The sequence below is a fragment of the Schistocerca piceifrons genome, chromosome 1 (assembly GCF_021461385.2).
Source record: "Schistocerca piceifrons isolate TAMUIC-IGC-003096 chromosome 1, iqSchPice1.1, whole genome shotgun sequence".
NCBI lineage: Eukaryota > Metazoa > Arthropoda > Insecta > Orthoptera > Acrididae > Schistocerca > Schistocerca piceifrons.
The window spans coordinates 1,001,605,990-1,001,625,419 of NC_060138.1; the positions used below are offsets into that span (position 1 = coordinate 1,001,605,990).

Here is a 19,430-nt window from a genome sequence, read left to right on the forward strand (position 1 = left end):
CATGATGGTCGCATCCGTGTTTGGCGTCATCGCGGTGAACGCATATTGGAAGCGAGTATTCGTCATCGCCATACTGGCGTATCACCCGGCGTGATGGTATGGTGTGCCATTGGTTACACGTCTCGGTCGCCTCTTGTTCGCATTGACGGCACTTTGAACAGTGGACGTTACATTTCAGATGTGTTACGACCCGTGGCTCTACCCTTCATTCGATCCCTGCGAAACTCTACATTTCAGCAGGATAATGCACGACCGCATGTTGCAGGTCCTGTACGGGCCTTTCTCGGTGCAGAAAATGTTCGACTGCTGCCCTGTCCAGCACATTCTCCAGATCCCTCACCAATTTAAAACTTCTGGTCAATGGTGGCTCGTCAGAATACGTCAATCACTACTCTTGATGAAGTGTGGTATTGTGTTGAAGCTGCATGGGCAGCTGTACCTGTATACGCCATCCTAGCTCTGCTTGACTCAATGCCCAGGCGTATCAAAGCCGTTATTACGGCCAGAGGCTGTTGTTTTGGGTACTGATTTCTCAGGATCTATGCACCCAAATTGCGTGAAAATGTAATCACATGTCAGTTGTAGTATAATATATTTGTCCAATGAATATCTGTTTATCATCTGTATTCCTTCTTGGTGTAGCAGTTTTAATGGCCAGTAGTGTATGTCTCTGATAGGCTTTATAATGCGGTTCGCTGTCTGTGCACTACCGCAGAGCCAAAGATACTGTTTCTGGTCTGAAATGGTAGTGTTGGAGTAAGACAGCATTGGTCATATAGTTGTAGGTAGCTGTCTGTGAGCGAAAGACGATGGAGTAGCCAGTTTTTGTGGCGCGCTCTGTGAAGCCACCGAGTGTTAGATTAATGTAGGTATGTCAGTATTGTCGAACATGGAAGCAGAAGCCTTCATGCAAGCAAAGTAAAAATATTAAATAATTATGTATTTTGTTTTGCCAGTGCGTTAGTATAGATAAGTTGGCTGATAATTTGTAATTGTTGAGTAACCCCAGAATGTACGTAAACTGATTTGGAAAAGGAAGGCTAGTTAGATATTTCACTTCTGGTTGGTTGGTTGGTTGGTTTGGGGAAGGAGACCAGACAGCGTGGTCAACGGTCTCATCAGATTAGGGAAGGAAGTCGGCCGTGCCCTTTTAGAGGAACCATCCCGGCATTTGCCTGGAGTGATTTAGGGAAATCACGGAAAACCTAAATCAGGATGGCCGGACGCGGGATTGAACCGACGTCCTCCCGAATGCGAGTCCAGTGTCTAACCACTGCGCCACCTCGCTCGGTATTTCACTTCTGTAATGCTTCTAAGATTTGTTAACAGAGCTATATGTAATTTGATGACTTGCATTTATGCTGCATTAGTGAGGATAGATAATACTTGCTGTATAAACTCATTGTCTGTGGATCAATTAGTAAATATGATAGCCGGCCAGGGTGGCCGAGCGGTTCTAGGCGCTGCAGTCCGGAACCGCGCGACTGCTACGGTCGCAGGTTCGAATCCTGCCTCGGGCATGGATGTGTGTGATGTCCTTAGGTTAGTTAGGTTTAAGTAGTTCTAAGTTCTAGGGGACTGATGACCTCATATGTTAAGTCCCATAGTGCTCAGAGCCATTTGAACCAAGTAAATATGATATGTAATTCTAAGCAATGTAACTTCAGTTGTAGATTTTTTTGAAAACACAAACTTAACTTGCAATATAATTTTTGTTGAAAAAAACTCAGTGTTAGAAATTCAGCACAATCAGTACCGCCTCCCTCTCCAGGTCATATCTTTTACAGGGAAGTTGGATTTTTCATAAATGTTTTCATTTAGCAGCCAAAACAATTTCATGTGCGTTTCAAAGTATTACAACCAGTATTGCACATCACTGAGACAGTAACGAGCATATTTATACTTTTTTACATGAGAGACCAGAATATATCGCGTTCCACCGTTGCTGCTTTAGGGGTAAGACAATTTAATTTATTTGGTATGTGCACAGGGACCAAAGATATCATTTTTGAACAGGGCCAGAGGATTCAGTGCCTAAGCGGTGGACTGTATTTTGCAGTGACAGTACTTATCTACTGATCTTGCGGGTTGCATTGCCCAATCAATTCGTCTTATGTTTTGCTGGCAGTAACACAGAGTAAGCACACCACTTGCAGTTGCAGCACAGTACACGATAATTCGAGTTAAGTATCCATTCCACATTTAAGTCATTCATTCAGCGTAATCGTAACGCTTTTTATTTTAAAAGAACATTACACCAGTTAACTACACCTTCCAGCTACTTCTCTACATAGTCCCCGCTCTGACTTAGACATTTGTCGTAGCGTTGTACCAACTTTCCAATATCCTAGTCGGAGAAGGCAGCCGCCTGTGCTTTCCGCCAGTTGTTTAAGCTGGTCTACAGCTCGCTGTCTGTACCAAAATATTGTCTTCGGTTCATGTGAGCAGAGATGAAAGTCAGAGAGAGCCATTTACGAGCTGTATGGTTCAAATGGCTCTGAGCACTATGGGACTTAACTTCTAAGGTCATCAGTCCCCTAGAACTTAGAACTACTTAAACCTAACGAACCTAAGGACATCACACACATCCATGCCCGAGGCAGGATTCGAACCTGCGACCGTAGCGGTCACGCGGTTCCAGACTGTAGCGCCTTTAACCGCTTGGCCACCCCGGCCGGCTACGGGCTGTATGGTAGGTGATCACACACTTCCCATCGAAAACGCTGCAGCATTATCTTCATTGCCCTTCCAGAGCGGGGGCGAGAATTGTCATGATAAGTAAACGCATGACATTTATGTTGTGTGGGCTGCGTGACATCAGGCGAAATCTCTCACTAGTCGCTCATATTTGCCAGGAGATGTTACTCACTGTATGTTTCTCCTTCAGTCTAGAAGTGTTACTTCTCTTCCATTGTTGTTTGCAAACATTGTAACTTCTTTGGTGACAATACGCAGTAAATGTCTGAAGATGGCCGTGTAAGCCGAAACCAGTTAACACAATAAAAGTAATATTGTAAAACAAAAGCAAAGTGGTGCTTTTCATTTACCATACACAGTCATCCAAGAAAACAGAGGAGATCAGGCAATTTCGTAATAAATATGTGAGTCCTTACCTTATTATTCCCCATACGTTATTATTCCCCAAGTTATCGGAAGTACAGTCATCCCAGAAACAAATTTCTCAAAACAGTATGAAGGCAAATACCATGTAGGAAACATTATTTCTTATTGCGGACCTGATGACATGCACTCTGATGCAGAAAAGGAAGCTATCGAGCATTTGGAATTTTCCAGCAATAATTAACGTGATAGTACAGTGATGGAGGAGAAAAGAGTGGAACACAGCCTGGGAGAAAGCAGTTGGGTACTCAAAGAAATTATCAACATTGTATACGAGGGCAGGCACCTCCATTTTAAACTCGTTTCAAGCAAACTCCTGTCATAGACATTTGTACGGTTTTTGAGTCGTAGGAACACTTGTGTCCCAGTGATTTCTGCCTTTGGCAAGAACTGGAGAATTTTTATGAAGAGCGAGAATGGGAAGAAAGAATTGCTAGTGTGCCCCATTCAGGAACAGACACATGTGTGAGCTGAATATCGTATCACTGAGGGTAATGCACATCAGAATCTCTCTCTGCGAACTCGCGAGTTTACATCATAGAAAATGTGTTCTGAAAGTTGTGTTCAGAACACTGGTAACTGCAGACTGGGGATAGGGAAGGAGGAAAAAAAAACGATGCACAACGATTGTGATAAATAAGGAATACTTGTTCTTTGGTAGATCAAGGCTTCGGCTGTGACCCAGAGTCCTGGCAAAACTCCAGAAATAAAATGATCGATACGTCTTCCTTCTCGTCCGTTTGCATTCTAACGAAGTATCGTGGTACGCGTTCCATCCGTACCTCGTCGAATATGCATGAGTCGTAAAGCACTAAACCCATTCCAGAGTGCAATAAGAATGACACCAAGGCATAAAATGCGGACTGCTTGCTTCGTGAAGGCTCGCAGTAACAAAAGGCAAGCGATGCTTTATCATTAGTGAAATGAGTGTCGTCAGGAAGGGCAGCATCTTTAGTCACTGGGCGACGGACGTGCTGGTGCAGATCAGGCAAGCTGCAGATGTAGCTATGTTGGCAGACATACGAGTATTTTTTTCACCAACACCAGAGTGGTTAGATCAAAAAGAACATGGAATCTGAAACAGTTGCATTTTGGATCTTCTCATCATATCTTTACGTTATAGGAATTCACTATATTTCATCTGTATAGATACACACACACACACACACACACACACACACACACACACATACACCTGTACTTGTACCTACTTGAATTTGAGGAGAGTCTAGCTACCGCTAGTGGTAAATACAATTAGGCATCTGCTAGATCTGCCTCGGTAAAGTGCTTCCCAGAGAAAACTTTTGCTAACAATACCTCTAGCCCAGGAATAAAATAAAACGCTAAAGAAATTATACATCCTTAAGGCTTCATTTTCGTCTCCACGTAAACTTCGCATCACGAAACCAAAACTGCGATGTGTCAGTTCGATACAATCCTCTGTTTCAACGCATTTATCACTTCTGTTCGCAAAAAAAATTTGGTGTGATCTATGCGGGCTAGTGGCTCGTCTTACCCCCTCCGCGCTCCCCACATTTACGGACGCGTATGTACCTAATCATTATACCGCACTCTTGGCCATTCGACATTGTGTTCGGTCTCTATCCGAAAAAAATAGTAACGCAAATGAAACTTCACGGATTGAGGGATATGTGATGTTATTTCCGCGATTACAAAGAACAACCGTGCGGGATTAGCCGAGCGGTCTTGGGCGCTGCAGTCATGGACTGTGCGGTTGGGCCCGGCGGAGGTTCGAGTCCTCCCTCGGGCATGGGTGTGTGTGATTGTCCTTAGGATAATTTAGGTACAGGAGTGTGTAAGCTTAGGGACTGATGACCTTAGCAGTTAAGTCCCATAAGATTTCACACACATTTAACAAGGAATAGTATGTCCTTGCAATCCCTCTAGTCTGGGTGCATTCATTGTTCCGATTGGGAAGGGTATCATAAAGTAGTCGTATCCTCTCATTGAGAAAGCAGGCCCATAGATCTTTTAAATGGTCCTTGACATCCAGCATACCTGCGCTGGAACACAACTCATTCCCGAGCTGGTCCTCCACATGTTCTAGAGGGGAGAGGTCCAGATATCTTACTGGTCACGGCAATAATCTTAACATCACGCTGACGGTTCACAAAGACACTTCCCATGCATGGACGAGCATTGTCCTGTTGAAAAATGACACACGAGACTGTCGCATGGAGGTAACACATGAGGATGCAGGATGTCCGTGACGTTTCGTTAGGCCGTCAGAATCCTTAGTCACTACCAGCTGTGAATTGAAGTCATCCCTGATGGCTCCCGACACTATAATGCCAGGAGTAACAACACTGTGAGCTCCAAAACATTGGAAGAATGGGACCTCTTCCTAGGTCGCCGTCATATTCATCAACCATGGTCATGCAGAGTAGTGCACAACAGCGATTTATGATTGATCACAGTACAATGCCATTCAACAGCAGTCCATGCTTCCCGTTCACGAGACCAATCCAAAGATGGTCGTTCTGGTGTTAACGACAGCCTACATATGGTACGGTAATTCCCTGTTCTGGCTGATGCTAGTCTCTGATCAGTGGTGCGGAGTGACATGGAATATTGCGGGGAGTCCATTACTTGTTCTAGGATGATAGGTGGTGGCGTGAAGGGTTTTGCGATATATTTGGCGCACAATACAGCGATCTTACTTGTCGTGGTCGAACCGAACCTTGACGACAAGGACCCATTCCCTCAAGTTCCTGTGCAGTCCAACATCGGGTCAGAGTCACATCCGAATGTCCCACAAATCTGGCTATTGTATGAATAGGGCAGATGGCAAAATGGAGACCCATGAGGTCCCTCTGTCAGGTGCTGACATCATCTACATCTACATATATACTCTGCTAGCCACCAAGCGGTGTTTGGCGGAGGGCACAAATCGGGCCAAAGTCATATTCCCGCCTCTGTTCCGCTCGCGGATCGCGCGAGCGAAAAACGACTGTCTGAACGCCGGCCGCTGTGGTCGAGCGGTTCTAGGCGCTTCAGTCCGGAACCGCGCTTCTGCTACGGTCGCAGGTTCGAATCGTGCCTCGGGCATGGGTGTGAGTGTTGTCCTTATGTTATTGATTGGCGACTCCATGGAGTGTTGTGTGCACCACGACCAAATAGTGGATAGAATTGGAACGAAAATCAGCTTTGGCCGTATTTTGTTGGTTTATTGTCAGCAAAATCGATTTTCAGTCACTTAGTGACCATCCTCAGTGCTGTAACATACAATTAAAATTGGTAGGCACTGGAATCCAGCTATAACTACAAGCTTAGAGCGATCACATAAACACATGAGTCTATGTGATCGCTGTAAGCTTGTGGTTATAGCTTGATACCAGTGCCTACCAAAAGCTTGTGGTTACAGCTTGATACCAGTGCCTACCAATTTTAATTGTATATTACAGCACTGAGGATGGTCACTGTCCTTAGGTTAGTTAGGTTTAAGTAGTTCCAATTCAAGGGGACTGATGACATCAGATGTTAAGTCCCATAGTGCTTAGAGTCATTTGAACCATTTTTGAACTACCTGAACGCCTCAGTACGACCTCTAATTTCCCTTATCTTTGAATTTTGATCATTGCGCGATTTGAAAGTTGGTGGTAATAATATATGCTCTACGTCCTCGGCGATGATCGGATTTCGGAATTTAGTGAGCAGACCTTTCCGTTCTGCGCGTCGTCTATCTGCAAGTGTGTCCCACTTCAAACTTTCTATGAGATTTGTAACGCTCTCGCGATGGCTAAATGTACCAGTGACGAATCTTGCCACTTTTCTTTGGACCTTCTTAATCTCTTGAATCAGACCCAACTGGTAAGGGTCCCATACAGACGAAAAATATTCCAAGACCGGACGAACTAACGTATTGTAAGTAGTTTCCTTTGTCGGAGGACTGCATCGCTTCAGGATTCTACCAATAAACCGCAATCTAGAATTCGCCTTGCCCGTTACTTGTGTAATCTGATCATTCTATTTGAGATCATTTCGAATAGTCACACCCAGATACTTGACGGATGTTACCGCTTCCAAAGACTGGGGATTTATTTTGTACTCGTACATTAATGGGGATTTTCGCCTTGTTATACGCAGTAGGCTACGCTTACTAATATTGAGAGATAACTGCCAGTCATTACACCAAGCATTAATTTTCTGTCTAATACAAGTACGCAGCATCTCCTGTCCTCCTCAGTGATCACTCAGCATCGGACATTATTCACACCCGTTTATACCTTACGAGTCTTGGTAACAACACTAAACACGAACAACTCTAATGCACTATGGTGCCCTTTGTGTTTGTCACAGAGAATTGCAAATGGTTCAAATGGCTCTAAGCACTATGGGACTTAACATCTCAGGTCATCAGTCCCCGAGACTTAGAACTACTTAAACCTAACTAACCTAAGGACGTCAGACACATCCATGCCCGAGGCAGGATTCGAGCGTGTGACCGTAGCAGCAGCGCGGTTCCGGACTGAAGCGCCTAGAACCGCTCGGTCACAAAGGCCAGCAAAGAATTGCAGCTTTAATCATTTACGAGGGACGTTCAATAATTCATGCAACACACATTTTTCTCAAAACAGACTGATTTTATTCAGGATTCCAATACACCATATTATTCACCATTCTTCTGGTTACAAAACTCTATTCTTCAACACAATTTCTATTCAGAGCGAGGTTTTACGCCAACTTGCTGTGAGGGCCTGATGCCCGAAACGTACCACCCTAATTGGTCGACGTCGAAGCCAGCGTCTTGCTGCCTCAATAATCTCTACACCATCCAGGTACTGCTTCCTGCAGAGTGTATCCTTCATTGGGCCAAACAGATGGAAGTCGAAAGGTGCGGGAACCCGGCTGTGGGGTGGATGAGGAAGAAGAATCCAATGAAGTTTTTTGAGCTCCTCTTGGGTGCGCAGACTTGTGTGGGACCTTGCGTTGACACGGAGAAGCAGAAATTTGTTTGCCTCTTTTGTGACGCCGAACACGCTGAAGTGGTTTCTTCAATTTCCTGAGGGTAGCACAGTACACTTCCGAGTTGATCCGTTCACCATGAGGGAGGACATCAAGCAGAATAACCCCTCCACAGTCTCAGAAGACCGTCGCCATGGCCGTAGGGGATGAGGATGCGGCTTTGAATTTTTTCTTAGGAGGAGAGGTCGTGCGGCGCCACTCCATGGATTGCCGTTTTGCTTCCGTTTCGAAGTGATGACCCATGTTTCATCGCCTGTGACGAAATTCGACTAAAAGTTATCACCATGAGGCTCGTAACGCGCAAGCAGTTCCGCACAGATGGCCCTTCGTTGCTCTTTATAGTCTTTTACTCAGTGGGCTCACACGCTTGAGTATCTCTCTGGTGAACGAGTGTGCCGGCACTACCAACAAAGACGTCCAGTTGTGCAGCGAGGTGTTTGAATGTGATCCGTCGATCACTTGTGTTCGGATGCACACATATTACCAGAACTCTTACGGGACTTGGTAAGAATGTCTTCCACGAGTAATGAGTGTGTTGGGTAGGGACACTACGAATGTAGTGTGTGGACATATACGGTGAGAATGTGGGTCTCGCGGGAGGCGTGCGCGAGATAGTCCCTACAGTCGCACTATCTTCTGTGCCCTCGGTGGCTCAGATGGATAGAGCGTCTGCCATGTAAGCAGGAGATTCCGGGTTCGAATCCCGGTCGGGGCACACATTTTCACCTGTCCCCGTTGATATATATCAACGCCCGTCAGCAGTGAAGGTATTAATATATAATTCTAACTTTGAATGAGAGTGTCCGCACGTTCCAACATTGCATGAGTCACAGATGTGTGCGGCCGGATGGCACGCTAGGGATCGAACAGGTTAGCGCAACTTAGTTGCGATGATGACAGCTGCCTCACCTAACGACTGCCAGATCTCCGTAGACATTCTGCAAGCACCTATGAACATCTGCGATGCTTTAGTTTTCGGCCAAAAGAAACTCAGTGTCAGCTCTCTTGTTGGAACGCACCTCCGGTACAGACGCCATTTTGAAGGCCATTTATAGCAGCGCCACCAATCGAAAATTCATGAAACTATACGTGCTGAAGCGGCAGTATTCCACAATGACGCCTAAAAACTCTGCATTTCTTTCAACCGAAACATGCCGAGAAAAAAAATGTGTTGCGTTACTTATTGAAAGCCCATCGTACATACCAGCCTATGGTTTGTACGTGTACAAAGTTATACTGACATCCGATCGTGTGTTCTGAGTGGCTCAGTTGCTCTGGCAGGCACACCGTTGCAGTTGTGACTGAAGTTCTCGATTAAAACCAGTTAAGCGACATTATTTTTCTTTTAAGGTGATGTGATAATCTACATCTACATCTACGTGATTATTCTGCTATTCACAATAAAGTGCCTGGCAGAGGGTTCAGTGAACCATCTTCAAGCTGCCTCTCTACCGTTCCACTCTCGAACGGCACGCGGGAAAAACGAACACTTAAATTTTTCCGTGCGAGCCCTGATTTCTCTTATTTTATCGTGATGATCATTTCTCCCTATGTAGGTGGGTGCCAACAGAATGTTTTCGCAGTCGGAGGGGAAAACTGGTGATTGAAATTTCATGAGAAGATCCCGTCGCAACGAAAAACGCCTTTGTTTTAATGATTGCCACTCCAGCTCACGTATTATGTCTGTGACACTGTCTCCCCTATTTCGAGATAATACAAAACGAGCTGCCCTTCTTTGTACTTTTTCGATGTCATCCGTCAATCCCAACTGATGCGGATCCCACACCGCACAGTAATACTTCAGAATAGGGCGGACAACAGTAGTGTAAGCAGTCTCTTTGTTACACCTTCTAAGTGTTCTGCCAGTGAACCGCAGTCTTTGGTTTGCTTGACCCACAATGTTATCTATGTGATTGTTCCAATTTATGTTATTTGTAATTGTAATCCGTAAGTATTTAGTTGAATTTACAGCCTCCAGATTTGTGTGACTTATCGCGTAATCGAAATTTAGCTGACTTCTTTTAGTACTCATGTCAATAACTTCGCACTTTTCCTTATTCAGGGTCAATTGCCACTTTTCGCACCATACAGATATCTTATCTAAATCATTTTGCAAGTCGTTTTGGTCATCTGATGACTTTACAAGACGGTAAATGACGGTATCATCCGCAAACAATCTAAGGCGGCTACTCAGATTGTCTCGTGTGTCGTTAATATAGATCAGAAACAATACAGGGCCTATACCACTTCGTTGGGCAACGCCCGATATTACTTCTGATTTACTCGATGACTTTCCGTCTATTACTACGAACTGTTAACAATTATTTTAAAACTTCCATTTACTGAAAGAAAGGTCCTTCCTTTTTAAAATAGTTCTGCTCTTCATTGATAAATGCAATATTTTAAAGACTTCCCGTGTGGTAAACCTAGACACTGATGAGATAAGCTGGTGCGGTGCAGGTGCTGTGCAGGCAGGGCTGCGCGACACACAGTTGCAGCAGTAGCGGCTGCGGCTGGTCGTCCTACCTGGCTCCCCTGCTCCACTTCCTTCCGTCTGCAGCGGAACAATGCCAGCAGCCGGCGCCGCCGATGCCCGGTGTTTCGTTTCCAGGGGGGCGCAAACCGGACCGCTCCGGCTCCCTTACAAACGCTGCAAACCGAGAACCGGCTACCACTTGCGTTTGTTGCGATTTTCGCAGATGGCCGGAGGCGAAGTGCACCGCACGCGAGTCGAAACAAAGCAGCAGGAGACATAGTTTACCGATTGGCTTCGTTTCGTCCAGCAGCACGGGATGGCGGAGTTGTTAAGGCAGTCGGCTTGTGTGTGGGAGGTGGTGAGTTTCAGTACTACATTTGGCCGTGTTGATGTTGTTTTCCGTGTCTTTCCTAAATAAAGAATATAAGAAGCACTTTTCATAATGAACGCGAGGGACTGATTAGCTGTCCTTCCTGATATTTGATGGTAAATCGATGATTGGACGATCTAAGATGCGCCTGAACCTCGCGCGTGTCACATAACAAATCAAGTTTATAGGCCTACACAATTTTGAGAAGGTGAGAATGTTTCCCGAGAACAGTCTGTCAAAGCGATGCACCCACCCTTCCGTTGTTCCACAGTTCAGCCACACGCCATGCCAGTTTGTACAACTCCTGCTGTGGTTCATCTGTAAAGGAGACCGCTTATAAAACACTAATACGGCCTATTCTTGAGTACTGCTCTAGCGTTTGGGATCCCTACCAGGTCGGATTGAGGGAGGACATAGAAGCAATTCACAGGCGGACTGCTAGATTTGTTACTGGTAGGTTTGATCATCACGCGAGTGGTACAGAAATGCTTCAGGTACTCGGGTGGGAGTCTCCGGAGGAAAGGAGGCGTTCTTTTCGTGAATCGCTACTGAGGAAATTTAGAGAACCAGCATTTGAGGCTGACTGCAGTACAATTTTACTGCCGCCAACTTATATTTAGCGGAAAGACCACAAAGAAGAAATAAGAGAGATTAGAGCTCGTACAGAGGCATATAGGCAGTCATTTTTCCCTTGTTCTGTTTGGGAGTGGAACAGGGAGAGAAAATGCTAGTTGTGGTACGAGGTACCCTCCGCCACGCACCGTATCGTGGATTGCGGAGTATGTATGTAGATGTAGATGTAGATGCAGATTTACATGTTTCGCGAGACTGTACTAGAGAAGGGTATGTTAAATAATGTTCCACTAGTTACCCCTGCACTTGTGTATTCCGACTGTGCTGAATCGAAATTATTCATTTACGTTTTATTACATACACTGATTTATTAGTCGGCAGTGCAGACCACTAGTAGACCAGTTATAATTGCTGAATGTTCTGCATAGTTATGCGAGTTTCCATCTGCAATTACCTACGTCGTGCTGTCTTTAATTTAGTCTCCACACTGCTGAAAATATGCTACAAAAATGCATTTGAGTTTGTTGACCCAGTAGCTTGCTTGAGTGTGTACTCGTATACAGGGTGGTCCATTGATAGTGACCGGGCCAAATATCTCACGAAATAAGCATCAAACGAAAAAACTACAAAGAACGAAACTCGTCTAGCTTGAAGGGGGAAACCAGATGGCGCTATGGTTGGCCCGCTAGTGCGTTTTTTAAAATAGGAACCCCAATTTTTTATTGCATATTCGTGTTGTACGAAAAGAAATATGAATGTTTTAGTTGGACCACTTTTTTCGCTTTGTGATAGATGGCGCTGTAATAGTCACAAACGTATAAGTACGTGGTATCACGTAACATTCCGCCAGTGCGGACGGTATTTGCTTCGTATTACAGTGCCTGTGTTAAAATGGACGTTTACCAGTTGCGGAAAAGGTCGATATCGTGTTGATGTATGGCTATTGTGATCAAAATGCCCAACGGGCGTGTGCTATGTATGCTGCTCGGTATCCTGGACGTCATCATCCAAGTGTCCGGACCGTTCGCCAGATAGTTACGTTATTTAAGGAAACAGGAAATGTTCAGCCACATGTGAAACGTCAACCACGACCTGCAACAAATGATGATGCCCAAGTAGGTGTTTTAGCTGCTGTCGTGGCTAATCCGCACATCAGTAGCAGACAAACTGCGCGAGAATCGGGAATCTCAAAAACGTCGTTGTTGAGAATGCTACATCAATATCGATTGCACCCGTACCATATTTCTATGCACCAGGAATTGCATGGCGATGACTTTGAACGTCGTGTACATTTCTGCCACTAGGCACAAGACAAATTATGGGACGATGAAAGATTTTTTGCACGCGTCCTATTTAGCGACGAAGCGTCATTCACCAACAGCGGTAACATAAACCGGCATAATATGGACAATTCGGCAACGGAAAATCCACGATGGCTGCGACAAGTGGAACATCAGCGACCTTGGCGGATTAATGTATGGTGCGGCATTATGGAAGAAGGATAATTGGCCCCCATTTTATCGATGGCTATCTAAATGGTGCAATTTATGCTGATTTCCTACTTAATGTTCTACCGATGTTACTACAAGATGTTTCACTGCATGACAGAATGGCGATGTACTTCCAACATGATGGATGTCCGGCACATAGCTCGCGTGCGGTTGAAGTGGTATTGAATAGTATATTTCATGACAGGTGGATTGGTCGTCGAAGCACCATACCTTGGCCCGCACGTTCACCGGATCTGACGTCACCGGATTTCTTTCTGTGGGGAAAGTTGAAGGATATTTGCTATCGTGATCCACCGACAACGCCTGACAACATGCGTCAGCGCATTGTTAATGCATGTGCGAACATTATGGAAGGCGAACTACTCGCTGTTGAGAGAAATGTCATTACACGTATTGCCAAATGCTTGGAGGTTGACGGACATCATTTTGAGCATTTATTGCATTAATGTGGTATTTACAGGTTATCACGCTGTAATAGCATGCGTTCTCAGAAATGATAATTTCACAAAGGTACATGTATCACATTGGAACTACCGAAATAAAATGTTCAAACGTACCTACGTTCTGTATTTTAACTTAAAAAACCTACCTGTTATCAACTGTCCGTCTGAAATTGTGAGCCATATGTTTGTGACTATTACAGCGCCATCTATCACAAAGCGAAAAAGTGGTCAAACTAAAACATTCATATTTCTTTACGTACTACACGAATATATAATAAAAAATGGGAGTTCCTATTTTAAAAAAAGCGCAGTTGATATCCGTTTGACCTATGGCAGCGCCATATGGTTTCACCCTTAAGGCTAGACAAGTTTCGTTCTTTGTAGTTTTTTCGTTTGACGCTTACTTCGTGAGATATTTGGCCTGGCCACGATCAATGGACCACCCTGTATACGCGTATTCCTGTAATAAACAGCAGTTTTCTGTTCTTCATATCCTATTACAGTACGATTTCCTACAATAAGTCACTCATTTTTAAACCATCACCACCACTTTACAATAACAATCTGAAGTTAATAACAACCGACCGCGACGATCTGGCGGGAACCAGTATCAGCACGGCGGAAAAGCCGTTGGCGGTAGTGTAACAGCGCACAAATTACGCAGAGTATATTCATTCAGGATTCTAGAATGAAATCACTTAGCGACTTTCAACCAAATTTATGCGTAACCTCAAACATTTACGATTGTTTTACTCGTTGATACCTCTCACGAAATCTTGAGGAAAAACATTTATCTCTTACTACATTTTCGCTGTTCATGCAGAAAACTTCAACACCAGGCATTAAGTTTTATTACTTCTTTTCTACTAACTCTATTTGCAACACATTTTTCAGTGTCTAGATATACCATTGTAGCTGTATGGCATATTTTTCGAGAGTCACGACGTTCTATACGTGGGAGTTCGATTACTTAAACACTCGTGGGTGGGGGCTTCCTGGTCAAACACTAATCTTCCTTCCGCTGTGTATGTATTCCATAGAGATTGAGCAGGTAAAATCAGATACATGAAAATTCACACAGACGTAAAAGCAGTCATTGTTCGCAACAACCCACTTTTGAGTGGAACGGGAATAAACCTTAATATACAGTACAATAAAAGCTACCCTGTGCAACGTACACCAGGGATTTTCCAAGTATAGGGTATTCCCAGTGTGAGCTAGAATGTGAATTTGCGCTCCTGAGAACGTTTCGCATTTCCAGTGAGTGATAGGCACTTGTCTTTGCGGTTGTTTGTCGCTCCAGCGCTGGAGTGGCTGTGGTTATCGTTGGTCGCTGGCCAAGCGCCACCTCCCGCCTGTGTATTCTTAGTCGCGCACAAACTCGACGTCACAGGAAATTTGCCGCGGACGCGTTTAACCATACGTTTCTTCCTCGAGAAGTTAATTCCGTTTCCAAGGACTGCCAACATTCATGTTTATCTCCCCGAGTTCAGAGTAGAGGTGAGAATGTAGGCGAAAAGAAAAAATCTAAAAGGTTTAGTTTTATGGCACTGTCAGCTGCGAGACCCTTCTTTCTCAGAGACTGAATACAATGTCTTCGGTGTTTGTTTTTAGTCGGGGTAATTCATGGATAGACTGCAGCGTTTTTCGTTGATGATAAAACAAACGAGAAGGATGAAAGCCAGCGCCGGCACATTCAGATCGATCACGGTGCCTCACAGCCTTCTCACACGAAATACCCTGAGGAAGTTTGGCAGTTAGCGCAAAACATTCCGCGCGTTCCAGTAACCTGTACACTGAGGTGGCAAGAGTCATGGGGTACCTCGTAATATGGTGTCGGACCTACATTCACGCTCATAAATTAAGGACAATTGCAGAATGTGGTGCCACACAACATGGCACAACACAAAACTGGCGCTAATAGCATAGGCACATAGGGAACACACACAATACAGATCTGTAAGTCCGCGGTATTGGTGATAAGTTGAGAAAACCGTCCCGAAACACATGTGCTACAAAACGCCACTGTTTCCTTCTCCTGTACCCCGACATCAATATGGGATATGACTACCACGTACACGTACACAGGCTGCACAACGCGTTGGCATACTCTGGATCAGGTGTTCGAGCAGCTGTTGGGGTATAGATCCCCCATTGTTGCACCAGTGCCTGTCGGAGCTCCTAAGTATCCTAGGGGTTTGAATATGTGCAGCGATACGTCGACCGAGAGCATCCCAGACGTGCTCGATGAGGTTTAGGCCTGGAGAACAGGCAGGCCACTCCATTCGCCTGATATCTTCTGTTTCAAGGTACTCCTCCACGATGGCAGCTCGGTGGGGCCGTGCGTTATCATCCATCAGGAGGAAAATGGTTCAAATGGCTCTGAGCACTATGGGACTCAACAGCTGAGGTCATTAGTCCCCTAGAACTTAGAACTAGTTAAACCTAACTAACCTAAGGACATCACAAACATCCATGCCCGAGGCAGGATTCGAACCTGCGACCGTAGCGGTCTTGCGGTTCCAGACTGCAGCGCCTTTAACCGCACGGCCACTTCGACCGGCAGATCAGGAGGAAGGTGGGAGCCACTGCACACCTGAAAAAGCGGACATACTGGTGCAAAATGACGTCCCGATTCACCTGACCTGTTACAGTTCCTCTGTCAGACATGCAGGGATGTACGTGCACCAATCATAATCCCACCCGACACCATCAAACCACCACCTCCATACAGGTCCCTTTTAAGGACATTAAGGGGTTGGTATCTGGTTCCTGGTTGACGCCAGATGAAAACCCGGCGAGAATCACTGTTCAGACTATACCTGGACTCGTGCGTGAACATAACCTGGGACCACTGTTTCAATGACCACATACTGTGTTCTTGACACCAGGCTCTACGGGCTTTCCTGTGACCAGGGGTCAGTGGAATGCACCTTGCAGGTCTTCGGGCGAATAAACTGTGTCTGTTCAGTCGTCTGTAGACTGTGTGTCTGGAAACAACTGTTCCAGTGGCTGCGGTAAGGTCCCGAGCAAGGCTACCTGCAGTACTCCGTGGCCGTCTGCAGGCACTGATGGTGAAATACCGGTCTTCTTGTGGTGGACGTCCCGTACTGTAGGGCCTGGACACGTTTCCTGTCTGCTAGAATCGTAGCCATTTTCTTGAGATCACACTTTGTAGCACACGGACGGCTCGTGCTACGACCTGCTGTTTTTGACCAGCCTCCAGTCGCCCTAGTATTGTACCCCTCATCAATATGTGTTCTTTGATCCATTTTCAACACACAGTCACCATTAGCACGTCTGAAAATGTCTACACTCTTACTCGCTTCACCTTACTCTGATATGCACCAACACACCTCTGCGTATGTGGACTACTGCCAGCGCCACCATGCTACGACTGCAGGTCAAATGCACCGCATGGTCACACCCCGAGGTGATTTAAACCCGCAAACCGGCCACCAGAGCGTTGTTTCACCATGTATCAGCATTATTCTTAATTTATGAGCATGAGTGTTCTTTCGCCCGGCATAGTGCAGCAGCTCGACGTGCCATAGACTGAAAAAGTCGTTGGAATTCCCCTGCAGAAATACTGAGCCGTGCTGCCCCTATAGTCGTTCATAATTCCGAAACTGTTGCTAGTGCAGGATTTTGTCCACGAACTGATCACTCGATTATGTCCCATAAATATTCAATGGGATTCATGTCGGGCGATCCGGGTGGTCAAATCATTCGCTCGAATAGTCCAGAATATTCTTCAAACCATTCACAAACAACTGTGGCCCGGTGATATGACGCATTGTCATCCATAAAAATTCCATAGTTGTTAGGAGCATGACGTCCTTGAATGTCTGCAAATGGTTTCCAAGGAGCCGAGCACCCTGTCATCTCCATGTAAACACAGCCCACACCACACGCCGCTGCTCTCGGTCGTTAAGTGACGACCGTCAGTCACTGCGTTATAGACCACTGGCCATTAAAATTGCTACACCAAGAAGAAATACAGATCATAAACGGGTATTCATTGGACAAATATATTATACTACAACTGACATGTGATTACATTTTCACGCAATTTGGGTGCATAGATCCTGAGAAGTCAGTACCCAGAACAACCACCTCTGGCCATAATAACGGCCTTGATACGCCTGGGCATTAAGTCAAACAGAGCTTGGATGGCGTGTACACGTACAGCTGCCCATGCAGCTTCAACACGATACCACAGTTGATCAAGAGTAGTGACTGGCGTATTGTGACGAGCCAGTTGCTCGGCCACCATTGACCAGACGTTTTCAATTGGTGACATATATGGAGAATGTGCTGGCCAGGGCAGCAGTCGAACATTTTCTGTATCCAGAAAGGCCCGTACAGGACCTGCAACATGCGGTCGTGCATTATCCTGCTGAAATGCAGGGTTTCTCAGGGATCGAATGAAGGGTAGAGCCACGGGTCGTAACACATCTGAAATGTAACGTCCACTGTTCAATGTGCCATCAATGCGAACTAGAGGTGACCGGGACGTGTAACCAATGGCACACCATACCATCACGCCGGGTGATACGCCAGTATGGCGATGACGAATACACGCTTCCAATGTGCGTTCATCGCGATGTCGCCAAACACGGATGCGACCATCATGATGCTGTAAAAAGAACCTGGATTCATCCGAAAAAATGACGTTTTGCCATTCGTGCACCTAGGTTCGTCGTCGAGTACACCATCGCAGGCGCTCCTGTCTGTGATGCAGCGCCAAGGGTAACCGCAGCCATGGTCTCCGAGCTGATAGTCCATGCTGCTGCAAACGTCGTCGAACTGTTCGTGCGGATGGTTGTTGTCTTGGAAACGTCCCCATTTGTTGACTCAGGGATCGATACGTGGCTGCATGATCCGTTACAGCCATGCAGGTAAGATGCCTGTTAGTGATACGAGGCCGTTGGTATCCAGCACGGCGTTCCGTATTATCCTCCTGAACCCACCGATTCCATATTCTGCTAACAGTCATTGGATCTCGACCAATGCGAGCAGCAGTGTCGCGATACGATAAACCGCAATCGCGATAGGCTACAATCCGACCTTTATCAAAGTCTGAAACGTGATGGTACGCGTTTCTCCTCCTTACAGGAGGCATCACCACAACGTTTCACCAGGCAACGCCGATCAACTGCTGTCTGTGTATGGGAAATCGGTTGGAAACTTTCGTCATGTCAGCACGCTGTAGGTGTCGCCACCGGCGCCAACCTTGTGTGAATGCACTGAAAAGCTAATCATTTGCATATCACAGCATTTTCATCCTGTCGGTTAAATTTCGCGTCTGTAGCACGTCATCCTCGTGGTGCAGCAATTTTAATGGCCTGTAGTGTACATGGTGAGAGGTAATCGCTGAACTTTGATATTTTCGGACATTCTTGCCACTGTGGATCTCGGAGTATTGAATCCCCTGACTATTTCCGAAATGGAATGTCCCATGCGTGTAGCTCCAACCGCCGTTCTGCCGTCAAGTCTGTTACTTCCAGTCGTGCGGCCATAATCACGTCGGACACCTTTTCACATGAGTCGCCTGAGTACAAATGACAGCTCCGCCAATGTACTGCCCTTTCATACTTTGTGTACCCAATGCTACCGCCATCTGTTTGAATGCATATCGCTGTCCCATGACTTTTGTTGCCTCAGTGTATATGTAAGCCGCTACGTCTTCTCCCCTTAACGATCAGATACTGGCGAAGAGACTTGTAACTGATTGCTTATTATAACAACAGTTGCGATTTAAACAAGTCAATTACAAGTTTCGGCCGTTGTGGCCCATTGTTAGAGCTTCTCAGCTTAGTTCCATTGTAACACGTTAATTCAATCGCTAAAACGTGATTGCCCTCGGAGCTTACGTGGAATGGTGCGAAATAGTATTCGCGTCTGCGGACAGAATTCACGCTCTCTTTGGGATGTTCGGCGCGCGAGAC

The 19,430-nt window shown here is 45.7% G+C and overlaps 1 protein-coding gene and 1 non-coding gene across 2 annotated transcripts in view; both read left to right on the forward strand.

The window, feature by feature from the left end:
- Window positions 1-19,430, forward strand: part of LOC124793932 (protein neuralized) — an 881,057-nt gene that overhangs the window by 338,630 nt on the left and 522,997 nt on the right. The window lies entirely within an intron of this gene.
- Trnat-ugu lies at window positions 8,747-8,821 on the forward strand. The gene has a single exon. It is a non-coding gene; the product is annotated as a tRNA-Thr (tRNA).